General features: G+C 25.2%; 1 long non-coding RNA gene across 1 annotated transcript; it reads left to right on the forward strand.

Annotated features, from left to right (window-relative positions):
- Positions 1-403: 403 nt before the first annotated feature.
- LOC146887117 (uncharacterized) lies at positions 404-1,087 on the forward strand. The gene is made up of 2 exons (XR_014994184.1): positions 404-728; positions 841-1,087. It is a non-coding gene; the product is annotated as an uncharacterized LOC146887117 (long non-coding RNA).
- The last annotated feature ends 19,675 nt before the right edge of the window (positions 1,088-20,762 follow it).

Genomic DNA, 20,762 nt, shown 5'->3' on the forward strand with positions numbered 1-20,762 from the left:
AAATAGTTAATTTAGAGAGCACTCTTATAAAAGATATTACTAAAAAATAGAAATGGTACATATGTTATGATATAAAAATTCAGTAAATTATTTTTTTCTACGCAACAGCTTTTCAATGAATATTATTGTTTTTGAAAATCGTTTTTCTTTGTTTCTTTTCTGAACCAATGACTCATTTGGGACCATAAATGAGGCAATTTTAACGAAGAATCTTTCTGCAATTTCTAGGCTAGTGGCAACGGCATCCAGCTTTTCAGTAGCATCTTTTTATTCTTTCATTGAAAACTGTATTTTTTCTGAACCAACGAAAGAAGAAGGCATTTACTGCTATGTTTGTATGGTAAGTGTTCAAAATCAAACATTGAATGTGCATATTGAAATTGCTTCCTTATGTATAATGTGAAATTAGCTTTTGAATGAATATTGTTTTCTTTGAAAAGCGTTTTTCTTTGCCTCTTGTCTGAACCAATGAGCATAGGATAGGATGAGTATGAAAGAGACCATATTAATGAAGAAGACACCAAGCTCTCTGCAATTTCTATTTCTAGGGTTTCACTCTTCCATTCATTCCAACTCAGCTCACTGTTTCTTCACTTGGGATTCGTAATTGTGCAGAATAGCTATTGGCAACTGCATTGAGCTTTTCAACAGCATCTTTTCCTTTCATTGAAAACTGTAATTTTTCTGAACCAATGAAAGAAGAAGCCATTTACTGCTATGTTTGTATGGTAAGTGTTTACAATCAAACATTGAATGTGCATATTCAAATTGCTTCCTTCTATAAAATGTGAAAGAAGAGAAATAACCTATTATATATCCTCTCATCTATGAGCGGAACAGAAAAAGAAGATGAGGAAGAAAGGAGAAGTCAAATATTACTTAAGAAGAAGAAGAAAGAAAGGTATCTAAGGTGAAAGTACTGTGGTCTCCGATCATCACAGATTTTTCTGCACTCATTCCAACTTACCAATTTCGTCATTTAGCTTTTTAATGAATCTTGTTTTCATTGAAAACCTTTTTCTTTTGCCGCTTTTCTCAACCAATGACCTCAATTATGAATCAACCAATTTACTGTGCTCTCTCTCTATCCCAACTCTTCATAACAAAAAATTGAATGCGCATATTTTTCTATAAATAAATTAGTCTCTATTCATGTCAATGTAAAGGAGAAACCTGCTGAATGATTCATTGTTGCTAATATGTAAGGTTATCTGTGCAACTTATCTAGGGTTTTTTTTGTATGCATATCAGTGTTAAAACTTTTGTCTCTTTTGTTCTAAGAACATGAAATCTCTCTTCTTTATAACTGTGCATTGTAAATCCAAACTCATTTCTTGGTATTAGTAGTACCGACGGTGCATTGATTAAAAAAGCAATGAAAGAAACAAAACTTAATATTCCTGCAATCTCCAATCTTTTGTTTTGTTCTTTTTCTACTACGAAGAATTTTGCTGCAACCTACGAGACTTAAAAGAAAGGAAAGAATTGTCAGATTATATTCTAACACAAATGTCTTTTCACTAGGTCAGTTTTAGCATTATAAATCTCAGGCTTTCTTTTTACTTTAAATATTTGTGTTTTCCATATAAGTGATGCTAAGCATATAACATTTTTATGAAAAATACAAACATCTAAATTAAAAAGAAATTTATAACGCTGAATTCACCTATTGAAGAGGCACTTGTGCAAGAATTTAACCTGACAATTCTTCCCTTTTTTTTAAGTTCTTGCAGAGGTTGCAGCAAAATTCTCCTTTTTATTATTGTACAAGAGACTTTTATTATTGTGATTACTGTATATTAACTTTTTTTTTATTTTATTTTAATGGAATACGAAATAAAATGATTTTTTTAATTTAAATACTATTTATAGTTGTATTTTACTTTATTTAATTAGTTAGATGTTCGTTAAAAAGTCTTGTAAATATTCTGAATATTTATGATAGTTATGATTTAAGAAGAATTTTAGATCTTTTATCTTGACCAAATGTTAGCCACGTAGATTTTTATTTAATACGATTTAGTATTGCTATTTTCCATATAATCCATTATTAGAAATAGGTAAAATTATTTAAAGTTGTTCGTAATAAATAGATTGAATGTAAAGTAGAAAGATGAATAATTTTTTTTGTAATATATTGTTCAATTCAATAAAAAGGTGAATTTGTATGAGAAAATATGTTTCGTGTCAATATCTAATATCTTGGATTTTTTTGTTTACTCTTCACTCATTCTAATTCAGGTCACTGATGCTTCACTTGAGATTCCTATTTATTCAGAATGACTATCAGCAATGCGTATTAAAAACTGTATTTCTTCTGAACAAATAAAAGAAACAATTTATTACTGTGTTTCTTTGTATTCTAGCTGTTTATCATAAAAAAATTAATCTGCAGATCGAAAGTTTCTTTTTATAAAGTAATCTTATTTCTGGCAAATGTAAAATGGAAGGAAGAACTAATTTTTTTTACAAGCATTATACTTCTTCAGGAGAAAATTACGTCACTAGCAAAGAAATACGTTATTATGTTTTTACAAATATTATTGTTTGTTTTAGTAATAAAAAAATCTTTCTTTACATTATACATGCGTCACTTTGATTATATTTTATTTTAATAACATAAAAACATTATAAATGCATGTTATGATAAAACCTGTCTGATGCATATGTGATACTACTAAAGTTTTACTCTACTAAAGTTTTATGGTGACAAAATATTTTATCATTATCCTTATTTATAAATGAAGATAAATAAATCATATTTTGAAATTTGTTTCATGTTTTTTCTTTATTTGATAATAATAATAATAAATTAAAAATTATATTTTAAATTGTTACATAATAAATTATTTATAATAATCTAAAAGTACGAATGATAATAATTGTTTAAAAATCACTGATATGAAATGGTTAAATATTATTACATAAATAATAGTTACCAATTACATTTTATATATTATTTTTTAATTCAATTAATTAGCTTGTATTTATTAAAATAAAACATTACAGATTTCAATCATAAAAATAATTTATGTATGAATATTTACGTGATAAATACATTTTAAAAAGTATTTCTGTATTAATTTCACAAATTTCAGAATAAATATTTATAACAAAAGAAAGTAATTAAAATGAATTGAGATTATAAAAGAAGTTATGCTTTAGTTATTTAGGAAGTTAGTTAAGAAGATTTCTATAAAAATTAAGTCCACAAAGAAATGTTGAGAAGTTTGATATAGTTGACTTTAAGTCTATTAATACAACTTATTACATATTTATCGATATCTTAAGATGAAATCTGGCATGGTATCATAGCTTATATAATAGAGTGGTCAAAATGTCTTAATTATATCTTATTTTAACGATATAAATACATTTTAAATGAATGTTTATATGATAAAAACAACTTTCAATAAGTATTTTGGTGAAGAAAATAATTAAATTTATGTATTTGTTAGTCAATATCATAAATGTTGGTTTGTTTTAGGACATGGACCTAATGACAATTTATCCTTTTATGTTATATGTAAATATAAAGTTAGATATTATAATATATCTTTTAGAAAAATTAAGAAAACATTATACACTATCAACAAATGATGAAGAAAGGAGAATAGCCTCACATAAGAAGCACCGTATCCTTTAAAGAGAACCACAATCCCAATATATAACATGAGTGAGGAGCCTTTATTTTGTTTTCTTAAATGAATTAGTTTAAATTAAATTGTGTTTACTTGATGATTAGGTGTGGGCATAAAATTTCAATATTCTTAATACCATCTACTTTACTTTTACTCCATTTGATTTATTTGTTTACTATGCCCCCTCAACGAACCTTATATAGGACCACGACTGCCCCAAAGTTGTCCCATTTAATATTTTATATCTATATATAAAATTATATTAATAGTCTATTATATAATAAGAAAAGAAGATATCACTAAAATTATTACATTATTCATCTTCTTTTATTGGCAAGTGTCATAAAGTTTAGTTTTTTCATCATTTTAAAACTGTGTAACAAAAGGACCTGGGTTCAAATCCTACCAAAACCAATTTGTTTTTATTTTTTCATTTATTTATGATTTCAACTATAATATTAATTATAAATAATATTATTATTTGTAATATTTTTATAATTATTATTATTTTTAATTATTAATAATATTATTATTTGTAATATTTTTATAAATATTATTATTATTTGTAATTATTAATAATATTATTATTATAAATATTATTTGTAGTGATAGTAATAAAATTATAATCAATATTAATATTATAATATTAATATTATAATAATAATAATAATAATAATAATAATAATAATAGTAATTACTATTATTATTATATGTTACTATTATATATTATTATTATTATTATTGGTAATATTAACATTATTATTATTATTATTATTATTATTATTATTATTATTATTATTATTATTATTATTAGTAAAGAAGTAATTAAAAAAATTATTAACTATAATATACGAAAATTAATAGTGAAATTATTAGTATTATTACTATCATATTTTGTTATTATAAAAATTATTAACATTATTAGTAATAATAAAATGATTACTGTTATTATTATTGTTATTAATATTATAAGTATTATTAATCATATTAATATATAATATATTAATATTATGATTATAAATGATTGTTGTTATTATCAATTTATTGACAATATTAGTAGTAGTAAAAATATTAGTATAATATTAATTATATTATCAATATATAATATATTAATCTTTTTATATATTATGAAAACGGAAAACTAGAAAAATTATTATTATTAAAATAATAAAATAGTGAAAGTATTATATAATAAAATATTATGAAAATTAAGTTATATTGTTGTAAATGTTGTTATTAAAGTAATGAAATAATAAATCTAAGTAATGCAATAATAATTTCAGTTTTAAATATAATAAATAGAATTGATATCACAATATAATACATTTAATTGAATTTACGAAATGATTATAATAGTTTACGATCCATGCGAACATTTTTTTGTTTTTTTTTATTTTAAATTTTTTTAGAATAATAATATAATTGTTATTATATTTATTTAACCATTAAAAATACTAATAATAATATTAATATAAATTATAAATTATAAAAATTTAAAAGATTAAAACTCTATTTTGCAAAAATATTTAGTATAACAACATTTTGTAACGTCCCAATTAATTAATGAGCGTAATTAAAAGAAAACGTCACATGATTATAATATAACAACGTTGTTCTGGAGTTTAAACATGAGACCTTATAACTAAGGCACACAACGGTGCCACCAAGAACAAGAATAAGAGAGCATCATAAACAGTCTGCTGGAAACACAAGCATAAGCAAAGACTGGCAAATATATAGGTTGTAGCCCTCAAGACATTCCAAGAAAACTAAGCTGCAGAGTCGCCTCTTCCCTGATGACCACGATTATCCCTCGCATCTGCTCCCATCAATAAATTGATGATTATTGCAAAGATAGAAACACGACATACAAAGCAACCAACAAGAAAAGGGTAAGCTAGAGTCAATCAACATTTTTATCATACAGTTAAATATACTTTCACCATCCAATATCAGTACAACATCCAAGCATGTTAAGACCCTTCAATCAATACACTACGACTCGACTCGACTCATCCGGATACGTATAACTTGGTCGGATTCAGCAGATGTCCGCGCTTGTGGTGGATACCTCTACTCACCCCCGAGCTACTCACCCCCGAGCTATGTGTTACAAGTGTTACGATGAATCAATTTTCCCTCACCACAAGGTTAGTCCTTAATGAATTTCAAGCCTCCTACTACTCTCACCACAGGAGTCAGTCCGCTCTAGGTGAGACTAACTGACCCCTTAGAGCGTCAGGATGCAACCTTACCTTGAATTCTTACCTAGTTATACAGATGGGGCACCACCATGGACACCCACTAACAGGGGCCATGGAATTACGTCCCGACCACTGAAGCGCGACCTTGGGAATCTCACCTAGAGATCCCAAGGACTTACGCACTGACACGGACCAAACTTTCTTAATCAATCAAATAGTCTCGGCATGCATACACACAATATATATATATATATATATATATATATATATATATACATATACATAGAATTTCTCGTAATCCACCTCTTTAGTTATCCCAACCAAACCATGCCAATTCATTGTTCTCGAACCCAGAATGTGGAGCTCTGTCTCATACCATTACCATGCCACATTGATACCAACCCTTTCATGTCTCATGTCGAACTCATACCAAACTCATCATTTCAATTTCATGAATCATCTCATACAATTATCATGTTCACGTCATGTTAAAACTCACAAATCACAACTCATACACCACCTCATTCATACAGGCCATTCAGTTCATAAATTTAAAGATAAAACTCATACAAGCATGTTGTTCACTTTTTGAAATCAAGGAAACATCAAGACCAACCCCTTTCTCGCCTAGCATCTCGCTCAAGCAGAAAGGTCTCGCTCAGGCGAGGAGGACCCTCGCTCAGGCAAGCTCCCTTCGCTTAGGCGAGAGCTCGACTTCCAGCATGAGAACCCTGCGCGCGTTCTCGCTTAGGCGAGACCCTCCTCGCCTAAGCGAGACGTTCGCTCGCCCAAAACGTACAGTGGGTCGCCTAGGCGACCCTTCGCGAATAAATACTTAGGCGAGCCCCTGTAACTCTCGCCTAGGCGAGACAGGCTCGCCTGGGCGAGTTTATCAAACTCCGCCACTGTTCCTCTCTGCCATCAGCACGGTTTCATACCCAAACAACAAAACAACTCATACCACACACTCATAGTCACATATAAGCACGAAAATCACGGAATATCGTCAAAACAACCATTATTGTACCGAACAATAGGGTTCTAGCTTCCCTTACCTGGAAGGGTCTAACACAAGGTTGGCAAGCAGCGTAGAGCACAACAGCTCCGAGTAGAGACTTAGGAGCTAGAAAACAGTGACATAGAAGTACAACAAGTTACTATGTGGGCTTTACTGAACCCATGAAAGACAACTTGGGAGGAAAACAAGGTTCAAGACCAACTTACGTGAAATGACCAGGACTCTTGAGCTGGTACGAGTGAGCGGTAGCTAAACCCTAGCAGAGCTAAACTTTGGCGAACGGGGAAGATGACGGCTACGTTTCTGAAAGTGAATGGAAGTGTGAAATTAGGGCAACACGAAGGACTTTTATCCTATGGGCCAGCCTTTAGGCCCACTGCCGTAGGGCAACCCTTAAAAGAGAAGCAGAATAAAAAGGGGCCTTACACATTTTCTATAATTAAAAAAGCACACTTATAATAATAACACCATTATGAATAGTAATAATAATAATAAAAATAATAATGATACCAATAATAACAAAAATAATAATGATACCAATAATAATAACAATATTTATGATATAAATATTAATATTAATGTTAACACTAAGGCTAATGTCAACCATAATAATTTATAATTATATATAAAGATATACATTAACAACAAAACAAATAAAAATGACAAGTAATGAAAATACGATCCCGTTGTAAATTAATTTAAGATGTGTGTCTAACTATAATAAATAATAATAATAATACCATTATAATAATATCTCGTAGTGATAAAAATAATAATAATAATACAATAACAACATATATAAAGATCTATACATTTGTTGTGTCCTCTTTTGTTTACACAATTTTATCCTCTTAATTATTATTTGTTAAATTAAAATAATTATTTAGAATAAAAATTTCTTTTTCTATATTATCATTTTAATAATTTTTGTAACTATTTTTTGAATTCAAATAATTTCACAAATATAAAAATAAAGAACAACAAAACAAATAAAAAGTGCAAGTAATTTGAGATATGATCTCGTATTAAATAAATGTAAATTGTGTGTTTAACTATAATAATAATAATAACAATAATAATAATAATAATAATAATAATACTAAAATAATATCGCGTAGTGATAATAATAATAATACAACTACATATATAAAGATAAACATCTTTGGTGTCCTTTTTTGTTTTTTCAATTTTATCCTCTTAATTGTTATATTTTAAACTTAAATAATTATTTAAAATAAAAAATTTATTTTTCAGTTTTATTATTTTACTAATGTTAGTAACTATTTTTTTGAATTGAAATAATTATTCAAATATAAAAATAAATAAACAACAAAACAAATAAAAGAGTCAAATAACTGAAACATGATTCATAAATAGTAAATAAAAGTAAAATATGAATGTAACTATAATAATAAAGACAATAATAATAATAATAATAATAATAATAATAATAATAATAACTATTATAATAATTATAGTTCTAATTAATAATAATAATAGTAGTAATATAATAATAGAAATAATTGTAGTTAATAATAATAATAATAATAGTAATACTTATAGTTGATAGTAATACTAATCATAATAATTATAGTTGATAATAACAATTATAGTTAATAATAACAATTATTATTATTATTATAATTAGAGTTGATAATAATAATAATAATAACAATAATTAGAGTTATAATTGATAACAATAACAATGATATAAAAATAAAATAATAAATATCATGAAAACTAGGTTATATTGTTGTAAATGTTATTATCAATGAAATGAAGTTGTAAAATCAGTTTTAAATATAATAAATGAAATTAATATTACATTATAGTGTAGTTAATTGATTTTACAAAATAATCATAATATTATATGACCCGTGCGTGTACGCATATTTTATTTATTTATTTCAAATATGTTTAGAATAAAAATATAATTGTTATTATATTTATTTAACCATTAAATAAAAATAATAATGATACTAATAATAACAAACAAATGATAATAATAATAATGTTTATGTTATAAATATTAATGTCAATGCAAATACCAAGGCTAATATTGACATACTAATAATCTATAATTATATATAAAGATATATACATCAACAACAAAACAATTAAGATGGACAACTAATTGAAATATGATCTTGTAGTAAATAAAATTAAGATGTGTGTCTAATTATAATTATAATTATAATAATAATAATAATAATAATAATAATAATAATAATACCATTACAATAATAATATCCCGTAGTGATATTAATAATAATAATAACATTATAATAATATCCCGTAGTGATAATAATAATAATACTCTAACTAAATATGTAAAAAGATACACATTTTTTATGTCTTTTTTTGTGTTTTTACAATTTTATCCTCTTAATTATTATTTATTAAATTTAAATAACTATTCATAATAAAAACTATTTGTCCATTTTATCATTTTAATGATTTTAGTAACTATTTTTTTTAATTCAAATAATTACAATAATATATGTAATTATTATTATTATTTGTTTTTATTTTTATCAATACAGGATATTATTATTATAGTAGACACCCATCTTATTTTTTCTTACTAATTACAAGATCATGTTTCAATTACTTGCATTACATCAGAGTAATTAAATAAAAAAATAGTTACTAAAATTAGTAAAATAATAAAACTGAATAAATAATTTTTTTATTATGAATAATTAGTTAAATTTAAAAAATAATAATTAAAAGGATAAAATTGTAAAATCAAAAGAAGACACCAAAGATGTGTATTTTTTCATATATGTAGTTGTTCTATTATTATTATTATTATTATTATTATTATTATTATTATTATTATTTGTATCATTACGGGATGATAATCTGAAGTATTATTATTATTATTATTATTATTATTATTATTATTATTATTATAGTTAGACATACAATATATTTTTATTTACTCTAGCATCATATTTTAATTATTTGAATTTTTTATTTATTTTGTTGTTGATGTATCTCTTTATAAAGTTATAAATTATTGTATTTAACATTAACATTAGTATTAATATTCATATTAATATTCTTTTTAGCATAAATTCATTATTATTATTGACAAAAAAAAGATAAAAAACTTTGACAAAGGTAAAAAATGTAATTTAGAAAATTTCACATAAAAATTTATATTTGTTGCAAATGTTCTTACAAATTTAAATTAGTAAAAAATGTTAAATATGTCTTAAAATTCGACAGGAAAATACTAAATTTTCTATTGATTTTCATTTTATTTTTTTCAGATGACTTTCATGCAAAAGTTATTAGAAAATTATTTATTATTTTATTTTATTTTATTTAAAGTTTTAATTCACAACAAATTTATATTCTTTTAAAATATTTCTATAAATTATATTTGTTAAAAAGTTACCATAATTATAATGTCAACAATATTTTAATACATGGAAAATAAATATTTTTCAATTATAAATATTTTAAACATGCAAAAGATTTTAAAAATATTAATTTCAAATGTTTATTTAATCAAAATTGATAATTTTTATTTTTATTTTATTTAAATATTTTTATTACAATGACCATAAACTATAAATATTATTATTAAATTTATAAAAATATAATATCATATTTTTATGAGGTAATTTTATATTATATTTAAATAAAAAAAGTACGTATAGTTTACTATTAAAAAATGTATATTTTTTATTATTTTTCTCTTAAAAACTTTTATTTAAAAATTAATTATACATTTTTCTACAAGTAATAAATATAATATTAATTATATTATTTTGAAAAAACAAAAACGAAAAAAAAAACCCGCGCGTCAGAGACTAGTTTAATATTAAAATTATATCTATATATTATGATATTATATATATTAACTTTAGAAAAACAAAATTCCCATATTTTTTTCTTTCTTTCTTTCGTTTCTCTCTTTCCCATATCTCCATCTCTTTCTCATCTCTCATTTCTATTTCAATTTTCACTTTCAATATCTCATCCTTTTGAAAACTAAATTACACAATAGGAAAATAGAAAAGTTAAAAAACATTTTGAACCGATCAATTCTTTTTTATTAATAAGTTTATCTTTTGCTTTTTTTTCTCTCGCGTGTAATAAATTGTCTACTATATATCATTGGACAATGATAAATTTATATTTTTCTAAATAGATAAGAAGTAATAAATTTATTTTAGAAAAATTATGATAAACAGTAAAAAAAATTGATTATCGTTTTAAGAGAAAGTTTGTAATAAAAAAAATCATCTTCATCAATTAAACTTAAAATATAATTTACATGTAAAAATTCTAATTTGATACCCTCAATTTTTCTTCTCAAATTCCACCATCGAAGCTGGCTGATAATTTTTTTAAAAAGTATTAAAAAATATATTAAATTAATTATAAAATATAAAATATGAGTATTTGGGTATCACTTTTAACTAAGGGAGATTGACTCTAAAAAACAAGTCTCTCGTACATGACAAAAATAGTATACCATTTTCACCATTTTTATTCACGTAAGTGAGTTTAAACATCAGCAAATTTAGTAAGTATTTCTCTTCTGTTAGAAATTATTGTTATATACTTCACTCCATTTTTAATATATTTTATTGGCTTTAATAAACTCAAGGCCTACTACCTATGATTATTTTATATTTGGAATATTAAATACTTGTAAGGACATAAAACTTTTTGTTTAGTGCTCTATTTAATAATTATTTGTATTTTATCTATAGTGTCATTTTTTTAAGCATAGTTGAAATATATGTAAATTTATCTTTTAGTCAAGTAACTTATTTTTTTCTATTATAGAAATCAATGTGTTTTCAATACCCTTGCAATGTTTTATGTATTAATGGATACATGAACAGTTGATGACACCTGAAAGATAAAATTCACAGGTAAATAAAATTAAAATACTTAATTTAGAGAGCACCCTTATAAAAGATATTACTAAAAAATAGAAATGATTCATATATTAAGATATAAAAATTCAGTAAATTAGTTTTTAATTAAAAATATTCTTAATTCAAAAGAAAAGGATATTGTTTTAGTTTTTGATATTATAATATTTGCAGTTTGGTGAAAAAGTTTATGAGCAAACCTTTGATTTTTGTTTTTTTCTTATATAATAAAGAAATTTAAATTTAAATATATTTATGTTGGAGTTAAATTGAATTTCTTTCTTAAAATTATGAAATAGTTAGATCTTAAGGTAATTATAAAGATCTCTTTGAATTGTGTAGGAAGACAAATTTGATTTAGAAAGAAGAAACAAAGATCTCTACAATATCTTAAAAGGTCTTTGACGCAGCAGGTTTAGCTTTTCAATGAATATTGTTTTTTTTTTTTTAAATCGTTTTTCTTTGCCTCTTGTCTGAACCAATGAGCATAGGAAAGGATGAGCATGAAAGAGACAATATTAACGAAGAAAACACCAAGCTCTCTGCAATTTCTATTTCTAGGGTTTCACTCTTCCATTCATATCAACTCAGGTCACTGTTTCTTCACTTGGAATTCGTATTTGTGCATAATTGCTATTGGCAACGGCATTCAGCTTTTCAGTAGCATTTTTTCCTTTCATTGAAAACTGTAATTTTTCTGAACCAATGAAAGAAGAAGCCATTTACTGCTATGTTTGTATGGTAAGTGTTTACAATCAAACATTGAATGTGCATATTCAAATTGCTTCCTTCTATAAATCACTTCAGAAAACTCTTCAGCTTTCACACAATCAACTTTCTTTCCCAACTTCCTCTACTTCTCCATTCTCTCTAACACAGTGCTACCTCTCCTTCGCGCAAAGACCGAGGCTGAGTTTGTTACGGAGTTTCCCAGGTATCAAACCGAACATTTCATCCCGTAGTGTAAGTTGACTCCAAACCTTCATTTTTCCTTCTTTCCCGGTTCATATGTGTTGGTTCTGCCATGATATCTTCCTTAAAACTTTATTCTAGTCTTTGTGTTCACACTTTTCATCTCTTTAGTTGTTTATGGAGCAATGGTGTTGCTTTCGTTAGGCTCTCTTCCTGCAAGCTTGTTTCTAGTTTCGAGGTAAGGGAAGTTAGAGTTTAAAGCTTTCAAGAATATTGCATATTTGCTGGTTGTTGAATCATAATTTTAAATGCATATTTGACGTTTGTATTGATTGAAAATATGTTGGGTGATGTTGTGCTTGAGTTTTTGGATCTGCATGTGTGAGCTAGTGAGAGATCTACTATTCTCGTCCAAGCAAGCAACTCTCCTCACTATTGATTCCGCTCGAGTTGTCGCTCAAGTGAGGAGTTTCAGTTTTGAGCGAAGATTAATCTTACTCAATTCTGAGCGAAGAGTAATCTTACTCAAACAAGAAAGTTCCGCTTAAACAACAACTCAAAAAACCTGATCTTACCCACTCTTCCAGCTCTCGTCCAGACAAGAACGCTTAGCTGAAGAGAAAACACTTTTATCTCTTAAGTGAGGACTTTTAAGAAACCGATTTCATGTGCCTGTTTTATTTATTTTTTAATATTTTGTTATATATTTTATGTTTCTGCTGGATAGAGTTTATTTCTGTCTCATATTATTTTTTTCTCTAAATTATTAATTTACTACTTCTAGATACCTAATAATATTAAAAATGTATTTTTTTTAATTTGTTTTAGTTTTTATATTATGATATTTTGTGGTTATAGGAAAAGTTTATGAATTTATCTTTTATTTTATTTTCTAATATAATCAAATAATTTAATTTAAATTATATATACGTGGGTGTTAAACCGAATCTCTAATGTTTTTGGACTACTTTAAGGTATGCAATAGATGAGTTATAATAAAATTAAAAAATATAATTATATTTTTAAGACATTATTTTTTAAATCTTTCTAATAATATCATGACAATTTTAAAAAATATTTATACAATTATATGTATATATTTTTGAAAATACCATCATATTTTTAAAACGATTTACTAAATAGTAAAGTATAGACTTAAAAGTTGATGTTATACCGAAACTTATATTCATCTACATTAGGATAAATTTATAAATTCATAATTTTCATCCATAGCTGCATAGATACCTTAGTCATTTAACTTAGTTCCTCATCTTTTTATTTCCGCTCATTAATGAGAGGATAATAAATTATTTATTCATCCTCCTTCTCTTCTACATTTGTCAGAATCAAGGCTACATTATAAAATTCATCCTTTTTATTTGAACTATATATTACAATTGTAATGCACTGGTATATATTCCTTCTTTAATATAATATATTCTCACTTTGAGTTTTGTTTTTTTAAAGCAAAAAGTTGAAACAGCCTGGTTGAGGGTTAGAGATGAAAAGCCAAGGATTTTGCTTTTAAATTAATTATTTGGGAAGAGAAACTAAATAATGGTTATTTTTATTTGAGAGTGCATGCACTAAATTACAAGAAATATAGAAGTTGGGACACAGTTTAAAAAACATATTAGTTTTATATATTTTTTATTTACTAATTTTCCAATTAAATAAATCTAACATTAAATTAATTAAGTATTATCTTGTATTTATAAATCTAACAATTCTTAAGTTATATCATTCTTATACATCATTAAAGTTTTATTGTCTAAAGTTTGAAATGGTTTTATATCCAAATGTTTGGTAATGTACATGATGATTATTTTCTTATATTTTATAGTATTTGTTGGGGAGTTTTTTTTTTTGTTTTATTTGTGTTTTGATGTGATATTTTATCTATGAGTTCATTTAAAAAATGTATTACATTTGTCAAAAGAAAAAAAATGAACAATCTACTAATACCCTATATTGTTATGTTAAGGAATGTGATTTTGAGTTTGTTACAAAAATGCTTATGGTTAAGAAAACTACAAAAGCTTTAGAATTTAATATTTTAAAATTAAATAATATTAATTATGTGATTGTCTTACCATCAAATGAAATGAAACTACTGCAGAAAAAAGTGTGCTTTTAAGCTTCATCTAATGGTAAGACAAATATATCATTAATATTATTTAATTCTAAAGTTTCTAAAGCATTTGTAATAATGAGCATTTTTGTAGCATATTTATAACCAGATTCCTTAACATTACGATATAGGGGACTATTAGATTTTTTACATAATTTTTTTCTCAAAATGAACTCAAAAATACAATATCAGTTCAAAATACAAATAGAAAAAATAAAAGGAAAATCACCAATAGAGCCTGTAAAAAAGGAAAAATTTATCATCATGTTCATTAACAAATATAAAAAATGTCAAATCCATAAAATTTCCTTGAAAAAATATACTTTTTAATCTCATGTTTGGTGCTTGTGTTTTTAATCCTTACAATTGTACATTATTCTCATAACAATTTCTTACGTCAAAATATATATATATATATATATATATATATATATATATATATATATATATATATATATTTTGGATTACTCTGCTTCATATTAGAACATGGAAGAAGTTATGATAGGTTACATGAAATCAAATTTAAATTGTCATGGAATTCAAGTTAGGGAAAATGAAACATCTTGCCAACAAGTTTTTTTTTTTTTTCTGTTTTTCAAAATGAAATTATGCATAAAAACATTAAAAAAAATTGATGGCAAATTTTTTCATTTCCTCCAATTTAAAATGTTCGAAAATTGAAAGATTTTGATTTCACTAACCATAACCTCCTCATGTTTTGATGTTGATTAGAAGAAAATTCAAAATCCATGTCGGAAAGTAACAGGCACAACTCTTTTATACAATTCTAATATGATGATTGCTTCTGTAGTGAATTTATTTACTTTGTACCTTTGAGTGACATTCCAAAAATTGTTTTTCAAGTTAGGTATTATTTTTATTTTTGTATGTATGGTTTAACCATCCAATTTAATATTTTTAAGAGTTAAATGAAAGTTAAAAGTATTTTTTTTATCTTCTGCTCACAATGAAGGTCACAACTCACAATCTACGGTTATGTCATTTTCATGCATCATGAATGTTTTTTTGTCTAAAGTTTGAAATGGTTTTATATTTAAATGTTTGTCGATGTAAAATGATGATAATTTCCTTATATTTTATAGTATTTGTTGGAGAGTTTTTTTTTTCTTTTTATTTGTTCTATGAACTGATATTTAATTTGAGTTCATTCAGAAAATGGTTTATATTTGTTGAAAAAAAAAATGAAATGACTAACCCACTAATCCAATATATTATTATGTTAAAGAATGTGATTTTAAATTTGTTATAAAAATGCTTATGGTGAAAAAAATTGTCAAAGCTTTAGAATTTAATATTTTACTATTAAATAATATTAATTATGTATCTGTCTTGCCATCAAATGAAGTTAGAGAAAAAAAAAACGTATTATTATGCTTCATTTCATGATAAGACAAACACATCATTAATATTATTTAATTCTAAAATTTTTAAAGCCATTTTTAATAATAAGCATTTCTGCAAACCAGATTTCTTGGCATTATAGGGAACCAAAGGTTTTTCACATATTTATTTTTCTACAAACATAACTTTTTTTTTTTCAAAATAAACTCGTGAATATAATACCAACTCAAAATGCAAATAAAAAAAGAAAACAAAAAGAAAACCACTGACAAAGACTATTAAGAATGAAAAATTTATCATTATGTTCATTAACAAATATAAAAAATGTAAAAATCCTAAAATTACTTTGAGAAAATTTATTTTTCAACCTCACTTTTTTTAGAATAAACTGATTCAGGTGCATTAGAATTAAAATTATTTCTTTCTATAAAGTAATCTTCATTCTCGAATGTAAAAGATGAGGAAGAAATGTATAGTTTTAGAACCTTAACTTAATAGCATCTTATCTATTCATCATAAATTACGTCGCAAAACATAGAAATACCTTATTTTTATATAAATACTCTTGTTTTAATAATAAAAAATATTTCTTTACATTCTATATGCGTCACTTTCATTATATCTTATTTTAGTGATAGAAATACACTATGTATGCATATTTAATTGATAAACATATCTAATCATGCATACTACATTTTTATGTTGACAATATTTTTATTATTATCCTTATTTATAAACGAATAAAATAAATCAATTTTCTAAAATAATTTCATAACTTTAATATTATCCTTATTTTTAAAATACTATATATATATATATATATATATTAATTATAGTTTTACTTATAACTCTAATATATTATATATGAAAAGTAATTATCATACAATTTTAGGTATTATCTTACTGAAATCATTGTAGTATAAATTTGGGATGTTACAATGGACAAGGGTGAATTATCCACATGACTTCACCAAAATTCCTTTAATTAACTTTTATTCAACACTACTATAAGTAAAAAATTTATTTAAAATTCAAATTTAGACTTAATACATTTGTGGGTTGTTAAAAATATTTAATATATTTATCATCATATTAATAGGGTTTTTTGTTTTTGTCCTAGGTAAGCGAGTCAACTTGTCACAAAACAACTATAAAAATTTAAATTACTTTTGCAGTGTCATATCTTTACTACATACACATCTCATCATAACATTGCAAGAAAAAAAAAGTTTAATTTAAATTAATCAAAAAGTCTTTGATGTCTGTCTGTGTTTTTAATCTTTATAATTGTAAACTATTCTCATAATAATCTCTTACTTTAACATATATGCTGGATTATCTTATGTTTGACCTTAGAACATGGAAGAATTTATGCCAGGTCACATGAAATCAAAATTTTCAAATTCTAATGGAATTCAAATTAGGGAAAATGAAACATCCTGTCACAGCAAGTATATTTCTATGTTTTTTTAGTGATTCACAAGTTTTCATTTTATATTTTGGAGTGTAGTGTTGTAAAAATGAAATTTAAATTTGGTACACAAAAGAGTGTAGAAATTACAAGAAAAGTGAGAACTTCAGTTGGTGGTTTGATAATAATGAAATGCTTACTCTATATGTTGTTAAAGTTTCTTGATTTTATTATTCAAAATGCATATGGATTTCGATAAATAATGGCATAAACCGAAAAGTAAAGAGCCTCATCACCATCAACCAAAGGTTTCTTTTTTATTTAATTTGCATATTTTTAGGTGTACCTAAATTTTTATTTCTGTCTCTACATTCTATTACACTAAAATGCATAATGAAATTATACATGAAAAAAAAAATATTTGATGACAATTTTTTTTCATTTCCTCCAATTTAAAATGTTCTAGAATTGAAACATTTTGATTTAACCTCACTAATAATGACCTTCTCATGTTTTGACGTTGATTGGAAGAGAATTCAAAATCCAAGTTGGAGTAGGAGAATTCTGAGAGAGAGAAAGGTAATTGTTAGAATTAAGAACACAAACTTTTAGTACATTTAAACCTCATTTTGTTTCTTCCTTGCAATAAAATTGATATTAGTTGTAAATTTAAATGAAGTTTTTTCACGACCAAATCAAACTGCATGATGAATCTGGATTAAAATAGAGATATTTTGATACTACACTTTTTTGTTAACAATATTTTATTTTTATAAAAATTATTAAATGGTTGTCAAATAATATTAAATAACCATTTTATTTAAAATAATCAGCACTGTAGGCACTGTCAATATGAAATCTTTTTATGTATCGTCTTTGTTCTTAGCTACTTATGACATAGATTGAACTTAAGGTACTTGGAAAGATTCATTTGTATTTTTCTCAAGATATCTCGGCCAGGTGTATTCCTATTCACTAGACTTATCATTAATATATATTTAACTATTCTAAAAAATAATAGACAAATAATACATGCCTTAATAAAGTTGCACCTATTGATCTTCGCCTCTCAGGGCCAACCCTCCGCATTTTGCAAAGAAAGCATTTTGGTGTTGAGCGTCAATTTTGGAAGACTCTTTAATATTTGAGAATTCTTGCAAAATCACCATAAATTCATTAATTTTCTATTTTTATATTTCTAAGTATCTTATTATATAATTCTAAGCTAAAGATGTCTAATTTATTCAAGATTGTATTAAAATAAGTAATTTAGACGCTTATTAGAAGACTTCACAAAGCATGCAAATGTCTTTTATGTTTATATATATATATATATATATATATATATATATATATATATATATATATATATATATATATATATATATATATATATATATATATATATATATATATATATATATATATATATATATATATACTACTGATGAATATAGTAATATATGTAATCTTTACTTAATGTAGTATTATGCTTAATATCAAATGATAAGATGCTCTGATTTAGAAGAAAAATCTTATTAGTAAGGGCTGTTAGATAGCATTGTCCTTATTGGTGATGAGAGTGACGAGAGAGAAACTCCACAGGTAGCTTAAGTTTATACCGTATATCTTTTGTAAGCTATGAAAGGAGGAAAACTACTCTATGCTCTTGTTGTATACATGATTATGAGTAGCTAATTTTTTCCTTAGTTGGGATTGGATGTAATTTCTAAATTCTTTGTATTGCATTTGGTTTGATATATATTTGTTTTATGTGTTGATTATTTGATTTACTTTTACTATTTTGATGACTTGATCACTCATATTATTCATTAGCATTAGATAGTAGTGAGAACTGGTCTAGTGTTTAGATTCAATCAAATTTTCTATTGTTTGACATGGATATGCGACTTTAATTGGTTTAAAGAGTATTGTTCTTAATGCAAGGGTTCTTCCACTTGGATGGGGATCATCCTACGTTTGACACCCTTAAGTTCAAATACTACAAACATGGGGTTAAAATTACATTCAAGAGAACTTTCAAGAACACTAAGATAAAGAACATAATTTATTGGTAATCAAGGACAATGCATTTGAGTGAAAGAAGTCAAGTTCAATCCCAACACCTTAATCAGCATCACCTATCTTTATTTATATTCACATGTGTTTTCAAACTATCAATACCAATCCTTGTTACTATTTTATTTCAAAAGGTAAAGTAGACTATAGATTATTGTTTTATCATACCAAATCCATGTGGATACGACTTTGTTATGCTACAATTAACCTAGTGCTTTTGCTGGATAAGTTAGATCCTCAACGTGGGCATCAACAAGTTTTAGGCATCGTTGTCATAGATTTGCGCTAAGACAAATTAGTAGTTTGTAATCACCTTGAGTTTATTGTATATCTGTGTAAACATGTGCAGTAGCTATTTATTTAATTATGTTTCATACTATTATTTTACTCTGCTCAATTGATCTTGAGCTGTTGTACATGCCTAGAAAGAATTAGAAGCAATCTTGCTATTTGATCTCGAAATAGGAAAGACTGATAAAAGGAATAACAACAGAAATAGGAAGCAAAAGCAGCAAGCACAACTCGAGTAGCAACAAAACAAATTGGAAAAAACTCACCTTTTCCAAGCTCAATTCAGTAGAATCAACAAGAGTGAATGGTAGAATAGAGGAGATTACTATGAGATTATGTGCAACAACAAGGGCCAAGATAATTCTTAAACATAGTTAGTCCAACACAGAGTGTGGAAATGAAACCCGCCTTGCTATCATTAATAGGTGCAAATTAGCTTGCAGGATTGACAATGAAGACCTCTACAATCACCTAACAATCTTCTATGAATTGTGTCACCATGGGAATATCAGGAGAGGATGAGGAAGCAACTTACCTCAGGTTGTTTCCCTCTTCTTTAAATGGAAAGCCAAAAATATGGCTGCAATTTCAACCAAATTAGAGTTTCATGAATTGGGAAGATGTGAAAAGAAAATTTTTGACCAAATTTTTCCCACCATTAAGATATGTAGGTGCTAAGTCAGCAATAACAATTTTCTCATAAGGATTAGATGAGCCTTTATGTGAAGCATGCGGGAAATATAAATCTCTTCATAGAAAGTGTCTAAACGGGCCTAAATAATATACTCAAAATGTATATAATCATTGCCACT

The sequence above is a fragment of the Vigna unguiculata genome, chromosome 4 (genome assembly GCF_037176805.1).
Source record: "Vigna unguiculata cultivar grain cowpea cultivar isolate G323 ecotype 2 chromosome 4, ASM3717680v1, whole genome shotgun sequence".
Taxonomy (NCBI): domain Eukaryota; kingdom Viridiplantae; phylum Streptophyta; class Magnoliopsida; order Fabales; family Fabaceae; genus Vigna; species Vigna unguiculata.